At 38.6% G+C, this 13,209-nt stretch overlaps 1 long non-coding RNA gene across 1 annotated transcript in view; it reads left to right on the plus strand.

The window, feature by feature from the left end:
• The window catches only part of LOC122744588, a 30,995-nt gene extending 21,380 nt beyond the window's left edge, over positions 1-9,615 (plus strand). The window contains exons 2-3 of the long non-coding RNA XR_006355087.1: positions 6,617-6,702; positions 9,182-9,615. This is a non-coding gene — a long non-coding RNA (uncharacterized LOC122744588). The remainder of the gene's footprint in view (positions 1-6,616; positions 6,703-9,181) is intronic.
• Positions 9,616-13,209: the final 3,594 nt, after the last annotated feature.

Genomic DNA, 13,209 nt, shown 5'->3' on the forward strand with positions numbered 1-13,209 from the left:
TACATATCTTGGGTATCAATTCCTTGAGTTTCTTTTTAAGAATATAAATTCTTTGGGGGCAGCTAGGTGGCACAGTGGATAAAGCACCAGCCCTGGATTCAGGAGGTCCTGAGTTCAAATCCAGCCTCAGACACTTGACACTTACTAGCTGTGTGACCTTGGACAAGTCATGTAACCCTCATTACCTCACCAAAAAAAAATGAACAAACAAAAAAGAATATAAATTCCTTGTTAATTCTTTTTGTTGTTATTTCTAGAGCAAAGGTAATTCTCTTTGACAGAGAAGAGCACCTTTCCCTTCTATCAGTTATCATGCTCCCATGCTCCCTATAAAACAGTTCTATCTCTTCTTTGAGCCTCTTTTATTCCCAATATCTATTTTAAAACCTCCACATCCTTATTTTGTTTCCCTACCTTCCCTCCCTAGCCTAAGCTCATTTCGTACCTTAGTATTCCTAATGCTATTTTTACAGTACTGTCATATTTTTCTGCTACCCATTCTTATTTCCATCTTCTGTTATTTTCTAGAATTTAATATTAAATAACTCTTTGTATATATATATATTTTTAATTGAGGAGTTCCTATGCATTCTCATGGGTTTCTTTAGACTTTTCCTGCTTTTCTTCCTGTTTAGAAATCTTTTCCTTTGTATCTTCAAATCAAATTTCAAATTTCAAATCAAATCAGAATTTGATACATGAGAGTTTCTCATTCCTCCTGGGCTGACTTTCTCAATGAAATTTTGGTCCACTATCCCTTACTTCACAAAGTACTTTTCTTATAATAGTCTCATGAGTTAGGTAGAAGAAGGATGATTGTCCTTTTTATAGAGGAGGGTACAAAGGCTCAAGGCAAGTTAGATTTAGAGCCAAACTCAAATCTCGAATTCTTGGTTTCAGGATAAATGCTCTGTTCACTGCCTCAAAGGGAAAGTGGAAGATAACTAGAGAATGGAGGGAATTGCTTTATTGGCACCAGAAGGGAGAAAAGCCAAAAATGGGCTGACGTTACAGAGTGGCCAAACTGCAGGTTGCCCTATAGTGGAAAGACTTGGAGTCAGAGGGGGCTAAATCATAATGGACCACTGTGCTTCTAATCTGTCTTTTTTTTTTTTTGGCAATAATGGTTAAGTGACTTGCCCAGGGTCACACAGCTAGTAAGTGTCAAGTGTCTGAGGCCGGATTTGAACTCAGGTCCTCCTGAATCTAGGGCCAGTGTTTTATCCGCAGTGCCACCTAGCTGCCCCCCTAATCTGTCTTTAAATGGAAGAATTAAATTACCTGTGGTGAGCTTCTCAGGCCCTTCCAGATTTCACTTTTCTATGTCCATGGAAAGTTCAATGCATACTGCAGAGACACTGGAGACTCAGTTCTGGTGACCGGGACTGTTATATCTAACACTTTAAAATAAATCTTTATGGTTTGCAAAAGATTGTATAGATATCATTTCATTTGATCTTCATAACAGCTATGCAAGATAGGTGCTACTATTATTCCCATATTACAAATAAGGCTGAAAGAAATTAAATGCCTTGCCTGGGGTCCGACAGCTAATAAGTATGTGAGGCAAGATTTGAACTCAGCTCTTCCTGACTCCAAGTTTATCACTCCATTCACCATCTAGTTGCCAATATAGAGCAACCTACTGTCATATATTCACATATAAGAAACCCCAGTGTCATGTCTGCTCCAGCAATGTCTTCCTGACAGTAGTGTCAAGAAACATTGGGGCAAAGCCATGATAATTGTAACATCCATTTCAATATCTTTTTGAACAGAGGAGATGAAATAAAACTTTCCCTCTTAGTGATGACTCTAGGCTACCACTTTGGGCATTAATTACTGCTTACATCCTATTGAATTATGTAAGGCAATTTGCACCATTACCCAATGTATGCCAGACTTCTGTTTTTAATTCCAACTTCTAAGATTTATAGTTTTACTATCTCATCACCACTATGTTGTCATGTGTCATATGCATGTATAGTTTGGTGTCCCTTGATATGGAATTCAGCTGTAATTTCTTACTGCTGTCAGTGGGCCGCCTTCTCATGTGCTAATCAGCTATGGATAGGAAAATTCAGTTTATTAGAATATTGTATAAAATAAGAACAAATAGATTCAAAACTAAGGCCTGAGTAGGGCTTCTCAATAGAGGTAAATAAATGGGAGTTAGCATAAGCATATCTTGGCAGCTTTGTTGGCTATTCAGAGGCCTTTTTTGTTTAATTCCAGGTCATGGATATGTTCCAGAGCATTAGGGTTCCCAAGATTCTGACCTACAAATGAGTGAATACTGTTGTTATTCCTTTCATTTATTTTTAAAAGACGTCTTTGAAGTTTCTACTTCATTTGGTTAAGAGCATAACCTTTTTCTGAGGGGTGATGAAAAATTGGATGGGCCATGTGTCCCTGGGTGTCAAGCATGACTATTAGTCTTTCATCTTGCCCTCATGGAACTCTAAGCATACCTATAGAACAGAGTGAAGGAACTGGAGGCATTGAGTGTAGAGAAGAAATGGTAGTTTGCTTCAAGTATTTAAAGGACTATCATGCAGAAGAGGAAAGAATTTCTATCAATGAGTAAAAGTTGCAAAGAGAAAGATTTGGACCCAATATAAGGAAAAATAATCTTTTTGTTTTTTTAATTTTTTTTTTCACTGAGGCAATTGGGGTTAAGTGACTTGCCCAGGATCACACAGCTAGTAAGTGTGTGTTAAGTGTCTGAGGCCGGATTTGAACTCAGGTACTCCTGACTCCAGGGCCGGTGCTCTATCCACTCAGCCACCTAGCTGCCCTCAGGAAAAATAATCTTATTAACTTTTAGAGCTATAGAAAAAAATGGAATAGGCTGTTTTGATAGGTAGTGAACTCCTTGGCCCTGATTTGGGATGTATTCTTTGAGTAAGAACTTGTACTGAATGATCTCTCAGGTCCCTTTCAACACTGGGTTTCTAGGAGTCTCTTAAAAATTCCCAACAGAGGTGCTCCTCCTGGACATCTTAGTATGTGTTTAAGACAGTTTCTTCCCAATATAGGAAGAGAATTAGTCACTAGGATAGAGTGAGGTGGGTTTACCAAAGGTGACCTTGCCTCTGTAAGGCATGGGTTTGTAAGGCCAGCTTTCCTCAGGCCAATATTCATTCTTTAGTCTTTTGAATAAACTGCCACCTTGTGGTGTCTTAATTGGATTGTGGTGTCTGAATCATGAACCTCAAAGTTCAAAAAGTCAGAGTTCCCATAGCACTGCTAACTCAGAGAGAGGGGAGCATCATTTTCCTTTCAATTATTCCTTTTAAATAAAAATATATCTCTTTTTTAAAGGGTAAGCAAAACATTAACCAGTATTGTCATAAATATTAAGAGGAAGCATGGTGCTATAAATAGAGTTTTAGATTTAGAATCTGAAAGACCTGGGTTCAAGTCTTGCCTCTCAAACCTGCTAGCTATGCAAGCATAGCAACAAGTCACTTAAATCAGAGATTCCTATAGTATTGACACATCATGAACATTCTGTCAGTAGAAAATAAAATTATTTTGAACAAGATTTAAATAAATTCAAAGAATATTCCATTGACTACCTCCTAAATATGTGGATTACCACTTTAACCTGAACAGAAGGTAAGAGGTAGAAGATTCATGGAGAGTTTCATAGTGTACATAGCACCCAAGCTGACTTGTAAAAGATGATATGGATCAAATTTATCCCACTTATCACAGACAGCATAAGAAAAAGCAGGAAATCCCACTTATCAAGGACAGCATAAGCAAAAGCAGAAAAACAAAAGAGGAGGAAAGAGAAAGTTAGAAGACTGGTCTGGATTTTTCTGGAATGTAGAGTATATTAAGCAAAATTATGTGAAATAGGTTGGAGTCAAATTACGGAAGGCCTTGATGTGTGATAAAATACTTATTAATAATGTGTTTCAGTTTGTGAAATCACAGAGATGGTGAATCAAAACAAAAGAAATCTATTGAAACAATGATGGTACTGCATTGGTTATTATTCCCAGAACAAGAGGTAGAAAGGTGGTCTTCATTGAGAGTGGTAAGGGGGAAAGAGAATGCACCTCACAGCTGTGAGAATGATAAGGAAATGGGCTGACTGGATGGTCAGACTAGATTGTAACTAGATTGTAACTAGATCGTGACTAGATTGTGACTAGATTGTAACATTGCCTTGGTTCTGAATCTGACAACAAATAGTAGAACTGGCTAGCTCACTATCTGATAGAATGACCTAGAATTTTGGATCTGGAAGAGAATGAATCATCACCTATGGCAAAATTCCTCAAGGTGGTCCAGGATGTGTGCAGCAAGGAAGATAACAATCAGAAGGCTAGGGTAGATGATCAGGTGATGATATGAAGGATACATTTATCCTTATTAGATTTCATCTTATTTGATTGGGTCCAGTGTTCTAGCCTGTCATCATCTTTTTAAATCCTGCCTCTGCCATACAGTGTGAGAACTATCCCTCCTGGTTTGGTTTCATCTGAAAACCTTAAAAGGATGCCACCTGTGCCTTTATCTATGACATTGATAATAATGTTAAGCTGCAGTGGAGCAAGAACAGTTTCCTGGGTCATTCCCCTGAAGACCTCCTGCTAAGGTGACATAAAATCATTAACGGTTATAAAGCAATCCAACTGTACTATCTGGACATATTTCTCCATATTTTCAACTAGAATAGAATAAGATATTTGTCAAACTCTTTGCTAACATCTAAGTAAACTATACCTATGGTATTCCCCTATTTGGACGGTTTAGTAATGCTGTAAGAAAGGCAATAAAAATGTAAGCCCCCTGGGGTCAGGTACTAATTGTTTTTTTTCCATTCAAGTCCTCAGCATTTAGTACAACACATAGGAGATGCTTGTTGAATGGTTGGATAGATATCTGGAAACTCTTGTTCTTGATGAAATTTATTCTAGATGTTCATTAACCATCATCTCTAATAATCCATTTTAGAAGCTTCCCATGAATCATTGTCAAGCTCCCTGGTCTATAGTTTTCAGACTCTATTCTCTTTCCTTTTTGGAAACTGGATTATCTGCACTTCTCCAGACCTGTAGCACCCTTCCTTCTTTTTAACATCCTTCAAATATCATAGACAGCTCAGCATGTTTATCAGCTCTTTCCATACCACAGATATAATTCATCTGGCCAAGGGGAATTGATTTATCAGGGGTCGGTAGGGCCTCCTATCTCCTTATTCATTTGCTTATCAACTGTCTATTAAAAATTTTATTACATCTTTTCCTGTTTGATTTTCCTTAACAAAAACACAAAACAAAAACAAACCCAAGCAAAATTAAAGTTGAGCAGTTCTGGTTTCTTTCTGTTTTAAGTTCTCTTCATCTCTCCACTCAAAATCCTCTTTCTTTGATCTTTTTTTCCCTAAGTTAACTAAAAAGGATTCCCTTCTGCTGTCTCTAGCTCTCCTTGATAGCTTTGGCTTTTTCTGAATTGTGGAACTCTTGACCTTATTCTTGCAGTACCAAACCACTCAATATAGCTTTGAAAAATCCAAATTTGTTGGTAGATCATCTATGCATCCACAGTAGTCTCTTCAGACGGCTTCCATTTTTTCTCCTAAGACCAGGTGTTTTCATTTATTTGGCAGTCCTTGGGGAGCTACTGAAGGTTTTTGAGTTAGAGGAATATATGATCAGAGCACTACATTTGAACAATTACTTTGGCAGTTATATGAAGGGATATAGGCTAATTGGCATCAAAAGTACCTCCAAGCACTTTCTTCATCTGTCAGTTATCAGGGAGTTCTTCAAGAAAGGAAGGAAATAAGCATTTATTAAGCCTACTCTGTGTCAGGGAGCATGCTAAATGCTTTACAAATATTAATCTCATTAGAACCTCACAACCCTGCAAGGTAGGTACTATCATTATCTCCACTTCACATTTGAGGAAAATGAGGCAGACAGCAGGTAAATAACTTGACCTGGTTCACACAGCTAAGAAGTATCTGAGACTGGATTTGAATGTAGGTCTTCTTGACTCCAGGCCTAAAACTGTATCTACTGCACCACTTAGTTGGTCTTCACAAACATTCCAGTCACTTGGTTCAGGATGTTAGCATGCAAGAGGGACTTGTATGGACTTCTGGTATCACTGGTCAGCTAGTAGATATGAAGAGAGGATATAGGAGACATATTAAGAAAAGAGATAATGTAGTCACTCCAATTTAAATCCCCATAGACATCCCAATAGACCCCTAGCCCGTGAAGATAATGCCATTCTGATTTGACTTCTCCTTGGAAGACTCCTGGAAGTTTCCAGTCTCTGCTTTTAGCCACAACAGGTATGACTAGAGAGGGTTGAAGAAAGAGGTCATAGAAACAGGCTTAGGGTTAGGAGGAAGAGGAGCCTCACAGAAGATGAATAGCACCCATGTGCATTGTTTTCTAATTAGAAAAATGGGGTCTTGAAAAGAATAAAATAGGTTGCCTTGGTGGTTGGTCTTTGATTTTCCCCTTATGACCAGGCAGGGAAAACGTGAGGGGAAAATAGATGGGAGGATGGAGAATAGGTTGTTCTGGCCTTGTGACCTCTCCTGTTGGATAACCATGACCTTATCAGCCTTTCCTCTTATTTTTAGGACCTGGGATATAAATCCATCTTTCACCATGAGAATCTTATACCTTCTCTTCACTGCTTTATTCACCCTTTTCCAGACAGTGCCAGGTAAAGTACCTGATGACAGGCCTGCACTCACTGGGCCATCATTTTCCAAGTAGGCCTATCATTCCCAGATGAGAGTCAATATGGAAAGTTGAAGCAGAGGAGTGTTGGGGCTGTGTCTATACTGAACCTACACAAATTACTGAAAAGTGGAAAGAGTTTAGTCAACCTACCATTAGTTGTGTCTACATAACAGGTCTGATCTCTTCTCAATAGGTTGGATATTTTGTGTTTATTTATTCAGAGATTTGGGTATTTAATGGGTATAGCATACCTCTTTTGCAAGCTTGAGGTTTTCATTGAGCATGCTAGAATGAAGGCTAGAGAAGACAATAGACAAAGAGCAGGGACCAGGGCTCTCCTCCCCTTTGCCTCCTCCTGCAAAGAGGAAGACTAAGTATGTGCAGGTCCTGAAGGTGCCTTTCTCCTCTGCACATGCTTAGTCTCTCTTCTAATGGGACAACTCAAGGCTCTTGCTGTGTTTATCCTATATAAGAGGTTATGTGGCCCTGAAACAAAATTGTCTTGAGCAACCAATATTTTCTTGACTGTTTGGTCTCAGTCCCTTTATAAGGAGCAGTTTCTGAAGTAAATAGATATGTGTGTATATGATATTTACTTCAGAAATTGCATATGTATATGTATAGTATATGTGTATGGTATAAACTGTATCTATACACACATATACATATCTGTATATATGTATACACACATATGTGTGTATATGTATATATGTATATGACAATATACTGGGAGAATAAAAATAAAACTACTCCTTTCTGAGGGAGGGGAGATTGCAAACAAAATGAATAAGTGACAAAACAACAATGGTATTGGTACACTGGTGGGAACACCACATTAGATCCAGAAGAATGGGGTTCTGATCTTGGATCTGGTACTTAATTCCTTGGCAACTATGCACAAGTCACTTCCACTCTGGGCCTGGGGCTTCTCCTTTGTAAAATGCCAGTCAATAGGGACTTGAGAGGGGGCATCTAGGTGGTGCAGTGGATAAAGCACCAGCCCTGGATTCAGGAGGACCTGAATTCAAATCCAGCCTCAGACACTTGATACTTACTAGCTATGTGACCCTGGGCAAGTCACTTAACCCTCATTGCCCTGAAATAAAAGGGACTTGAGAAATCCCTTAGTCCTCACCACCCCCTACAATTTTACAGGTGATGAAATTGATTCTCAAATAAATTAAGTGATTTACCCAAGGTCACACTGACAAAAAGCATTCCAGATAGAATTTGAATCTAGGTCCTCTGATTACTTGAGGGGATTGGAGAAGATTTCCTCTGAGCCCAGCCTGGTGCCTTCTGCCTTCAGAGCTGTGATCCTCTGAGCCTTTAAATAAATTAATAAATAAGGAAGGCGTTCCCATCATATTCACCTTTGATAGACCATAGCTTGATGGTTCAGTCTAATCAACATGCTTGCCATTAATACCTGCAAAAAATAATATGACTTCCCAGACTAAGTGACCTCAGTTTCCCTTTATACCTCTACAAGTGAACCCATGGTTTCAGAGCCTAATAAGCTCATAGATTTAGAACTGGAAGGGACTTTAGACACAATCTAGTTCCATCTTCTCCTCTTACAAATGGGGAAGCTCAAATATAAAGAAAGGAAGTGGCTTGTCTACATTTGCACAACCAATAATTAATTAACCAGGATATTCACTCATGTCTGCTGATCTCAAAACTGAGCTATTTCCCCTTTACTAGGTTGTCTTCTCTCAGTAGATCCTATGTGATTGAGGGAGGAAGTCAGATTTTTCTTCTCTTTCCCTTGCTTCTAAGTTTTTCCTCTCTGGAGTCTTACAAAATAAATTTATGAGTGTCAAAGGGAGATGAAGTGTTGGGTAATATATGCAGGCTGTTAAGATTTCGCTACAAAATACTCACATTCCTCTACTCGTACACTACATACCTTTGCCAGAGGTTTGTATTACCCACCCCTATGTATAGGATATAGATTTGTTGGGATTGGTTCCTGTAACATAGGAATCATAGGTCAACCTGAAAGATAGGACCAAAAACATTTCCTCAGTGAGCCAGTGATATTGCCCCATTCCTGCTTATTTACTGCTTAATCCCTTAGCCTGAACTACACCAAACAAGAGTTTGGGCTGTTCTCTTGATTAATTCCTTCTGACTACAATGTCTTTCTGGTTTCTGAATCCTTGCTCGCCCTGATTCCTTATAATACATATACTTTTGCAATCTTTTCTGGATTAAAAAATAGCTCTAGATTTGGAGAAGACCTTAGTTAGCAAACTCTGTGTCCTTAGACAAGTCACTTCCTTCTCTGGGCCTCAGTTTTCTGATCTATAAATGGATTAAATGAACTGTGAGTCCCTTTCTAGTTCTAAATCTGTTATCTTACTATCTTTGCTGGCCCTATCATGTGCTTGCTTACCCCGAAACTGACTCTATTAAAAATAGACTCATGATTCGTATTCTTGCCCCATTTGCAGATGCTCTGCCTGGCTTCCCAACCCCTGTCCTTGTCCATGCAGCCAGTATTGCCTGATCCCCACTACTGCAACCAGCGAGGGTATCCAGCTCTAGTTCTACTATGACTCTCCCAGGCCTGCCTCCTTGCCATGAATGAACAACTATAGCCACTCATAGTCTGTTGCTGGTAATGGGTCTTCTTGGGAAAAGCGGTGCAGCATATGACCCTGGTTAAGAAGCTCCAGCTGGACCAGGGGATCTTCCATCCTCATCAGGACTAGTTTCAACTTCAAACACTTGCTGAGCTTCTTTTTCTTTGTGCAGGGAGCGCTAGGGGGTTCTATTATGAGAGACCCTGTTATCTCCGGGGGGGAGTCTGCCTAAAACGAGGAACACCAGGATGTGTGCCTTTCAAGGGACCCTGCCGAGAATTTACTGTTTGCTGCAAAAGGAAAAACTGAGAAGCACCTGCGCAGAAGAATCCTGGGAAGGGAGGCCTGACAGAGTCCTAGAAGCTGTGCTTATTCTTGGCTGAATAAAAGCAAATTGATGTTCAACTTTCAATGAGCCATTAACATGTCCTCAGGTTTGGATGTTGGGAGAGAGAGAACCTGTCTTCAGTTTAAGTGGTTGTGTGGGTGGGAAAGGGAAATAATTACTCCAGTATAGTTGGGCAGTCCTCATTATCCCTCAAAAGCCTGGGAAGGGAAAAAATAGAAATGTATAGAATTTCTACACATAGAAATTTACCAAGTATGAAGGAAACAAATATTTATTAAGCACTTAATATGTACTAGTTCTTCTCTGAAGAACTTTGGAATTGATTGTGTGATATGGGAGATGCTAACAAAGGACCACCCAGCATGGCATACCTGCATCAAAGAAGGTGCTGTGCTCTGTGAGCAAAACAAAATTGAAGTAGCTCAAAAGAAATGCAAGATGCACAAATTTAGAGAATCCACCCCAAATGTTCACATGAACTATTTGTACCCAAGCTGTGATTCTGAGCTCCGATTGGTCTGACCAGCCACAGTTGGACACACTACAACTTGACTCTGACATAGTGATGTCATTTTGGTCCTCTTCTAGAACAAAGGACAACAACCAATATGTACAAGGCACTGTGCTAAGCACTTTACAAATATTTATCATTTGATCCTCACAATTATTCTGAAAAGTATATAGTATTATGAGCCTCATTTTACAATTGAGGAAACTGAATCAGGGACTAAGTGACTTTCCCAGGGTCACACAGCTAGTTAATGTCTGGGGCCAGATTTAAATTCAGGTCTTCCTGACCCTGGACCCAGAGTTCTATTCACTGTGCCACCTAACTGCCTGTAGATGGGGTCAGAGATATGTGGCCTAGATCAGAGGTGTCCAACACATAGCCCACAACAGAAAATAATTAACAAAACAAATGAAAATACCATGAAAGAAATAATATTTTCTTTTAAAATTAAGCTGATAAGTGGCCCTCAGAGACCCTTATGTATGGATTAGTGGCCTTTGTTTCTATTTGAGTTTGACACCACTGGTCTAAAAGATCATACAGGTAAGTAGATTTAGAATTGGCTGGACCCAAAGAGTCAGCATCAATTCTTCTCTGTCAACCTCAAGGTGGGGGTGGGAGGTGTCATCTAGGGGCATGTCCTAGGGATCTGTTCTTGGACCTCTACTGCTTAGCATTTTTATCAATGACTTGAATAAAGGTATAGAAGGGATATTTATTGAATTTGATTATGATAAAATTTGGAGATAGAACTAACATACTAGATGATGGAATCAATATCTCATTGGCTACAATTCAGGGCAAAATCCATTAGGATGAAATTTGATAAAGATAGTTTGTCCGAAAAAGATCTTGGGGGTTTTAATGGACTGCCAATTGGTGTGCCAAATCAAACTCCCCAAAATGAATATAATGATGTATAAGAGGCATACTATCAAGGACTAGAGAGATGATATTGGCATCATATTCTGTCCTCTTCAAAACACACTCAGAATATTGTGTTCTAGGCACTTTTAGAAAGGACATCGATAAGCTCAAGATGTCCAGAGCTTGGTAATGAAGGACATTGAGATTGTATTACACAACAATTAGTTGAAGGCCCTGAGGATGCTTAACCTGATTTAGGAGCGACATGATAATGGACTAAGAATTTGAAGAGCTGGTATAGGTAAAGGGGATTGTTTTGCCTTGGCCTCAAAAGGAAGAACTGGGAGTAAGACATAGAAGGGCTGGATGTCAGGAAAAACTTCCTAAAAATTAGAGCTACTTAAAAGCAGAATAAGCTGGTTATCCATTACTAGAGGCCCTTAAACAGAGACTGGATTACCACATGTCAGGGAGATTGTAGAGAAGAATCTTACTTGATAGGTTAGATTGGATGGTATGAAAGTCCTTTCCAGTTTTCAAGTTTTGTCTGTGGCAAGCAAAAGTTGTTGGGATCCTCTCTCACATTCTAGCCTCTACTCAGGATTATTCCTAAAAAGGCAAATAAGGGTCCTTAAGACTGTCCTGCCATCAAAGGAGAAAGGTTTCACACATTCAAACTCAAATCAAAAGGAAATGGGAAATTCTTTTGTGACTGCTTTCAGGACTGACCTCCCTCAAACCATCTGAGAGAGCTTTGTTCACTCCTCCTAAAATCTACACATTCTTTAAAATACCATACCCAGGCCTGAAGTGAGGAAGCATTTATTTTTTAGTGAAGCAATTAGGGTTAAGTGACTTGCCCAGGGTCACACAGCTAGTAAGTATTAAGTGTCTAAGTCTGGATTTGAACTCAGGTACTCCTGACTCCAGGGCCGGTGCTCTATCCACTGCACCACCTAGCTGCCCCCAGGAAGTATTTTTTTAAAAGGCTAAAATTCATCCCAAGTAGTCCTCATTCCATAATTGTGAGGCTTGGCAGTGTAAAGAAGGGACTGCTTTTGAATCCTATTGTTCATTTTGGAGAAAAGTAGAAACCAAAGATATCTTGCATTCCTCTTTTTTTTTTTTTGCTTCTGTCATTTACACAACCCTATGGCATTATTTGTTTTTTTAAGGAGAATATCATTCATTTCAATATGATGAACTGAAGAGAGAAAGGTGATCCTAGCAGATTATTTTAGTTCCTGGGAAAATGATATCAGTCAGTTGTCTTCTCTGAATAAAGTAGCTTTTTGAGAAACTCCAAGAGACCTTATTTTGGAGTTTGGAGTACTCTGAATTTGTTGCTCTGTTAAAGTGATACTAGTCTAATGTTTCCAAGTTTTGTGCAATTGCAAGACAACCATTGTGGTTATGGTAAAGGGGGTGAGGAGAGTAAAAAGTTGATATTGGATAAATTCCAAAAAAATAAGAACCACTAAACTCAGCTTTCTCTATTCATTATGGTACCCACATCCTAGTGCATTGTTGTTTACTTTTATTTGCATATTAAAAGTCAATATGAAAAGCCCTTTGGGAATATTATGAGGCCCTACTCCTGACTTAGACAATGTCTACATGAATGGACCATGAATTAGGGAATTGTTCAATTCAGTCTCCACTGAGCACTCTGGGCAGTTCTAACCTAATCTAAACCTTTTTACTTGGCAGATTACCTTATGGTTTGTCTTAGTTTTTCTCATAAAACCATCTCTTAAATTTATTTGCCAATTCAAATTTTTTCTTTATTTTCAATTTTCTTAATCTCATCTTTGACTTTCAATTTTCCCATTTTTATGATTAGTTGGAGTTTTTAATATTGCTTTTCAAGGATTTTTAGTTGTATGACAAATTTATTGATCTGTTCTTTTTCTTTTTCACTGCTGAAAATATTAAGAAATATACACTTTTACAAAAGAATTACTTTGCATGCCAAAAGGTTTGATATGTTGTCTCATTACTTTCTTTGATGAAATTATTATTTCTTTGGTTTGCTATTTGACCTATCAAATTTTTAGGATTAAATTATTTAACCTCCTATTAAGTTAAATTTTCCTCATATGTCCTTTATTAATGATGATTTTATTTTATCATAGTGAATAAAGTATGTGTTTAATATTTCTGCCTTCC

This window comes from Dromiciops gliroides, chromosome 2, assembly GCF_019393635.1.
Source record: "Dromiciops gliroides isolate mDroGli1 chromosome 2, mDroGli1.pri, whole genome shotgun sequence".
In the NCBI taxonomy this organism is placed as follows: domain Eukaryota; kingdom Metazoa; phylum Chordata; class Mammalia; order Microbiotheria; family Microbiotheriidae; genus Dromiciops; species Dromiciops gliroides.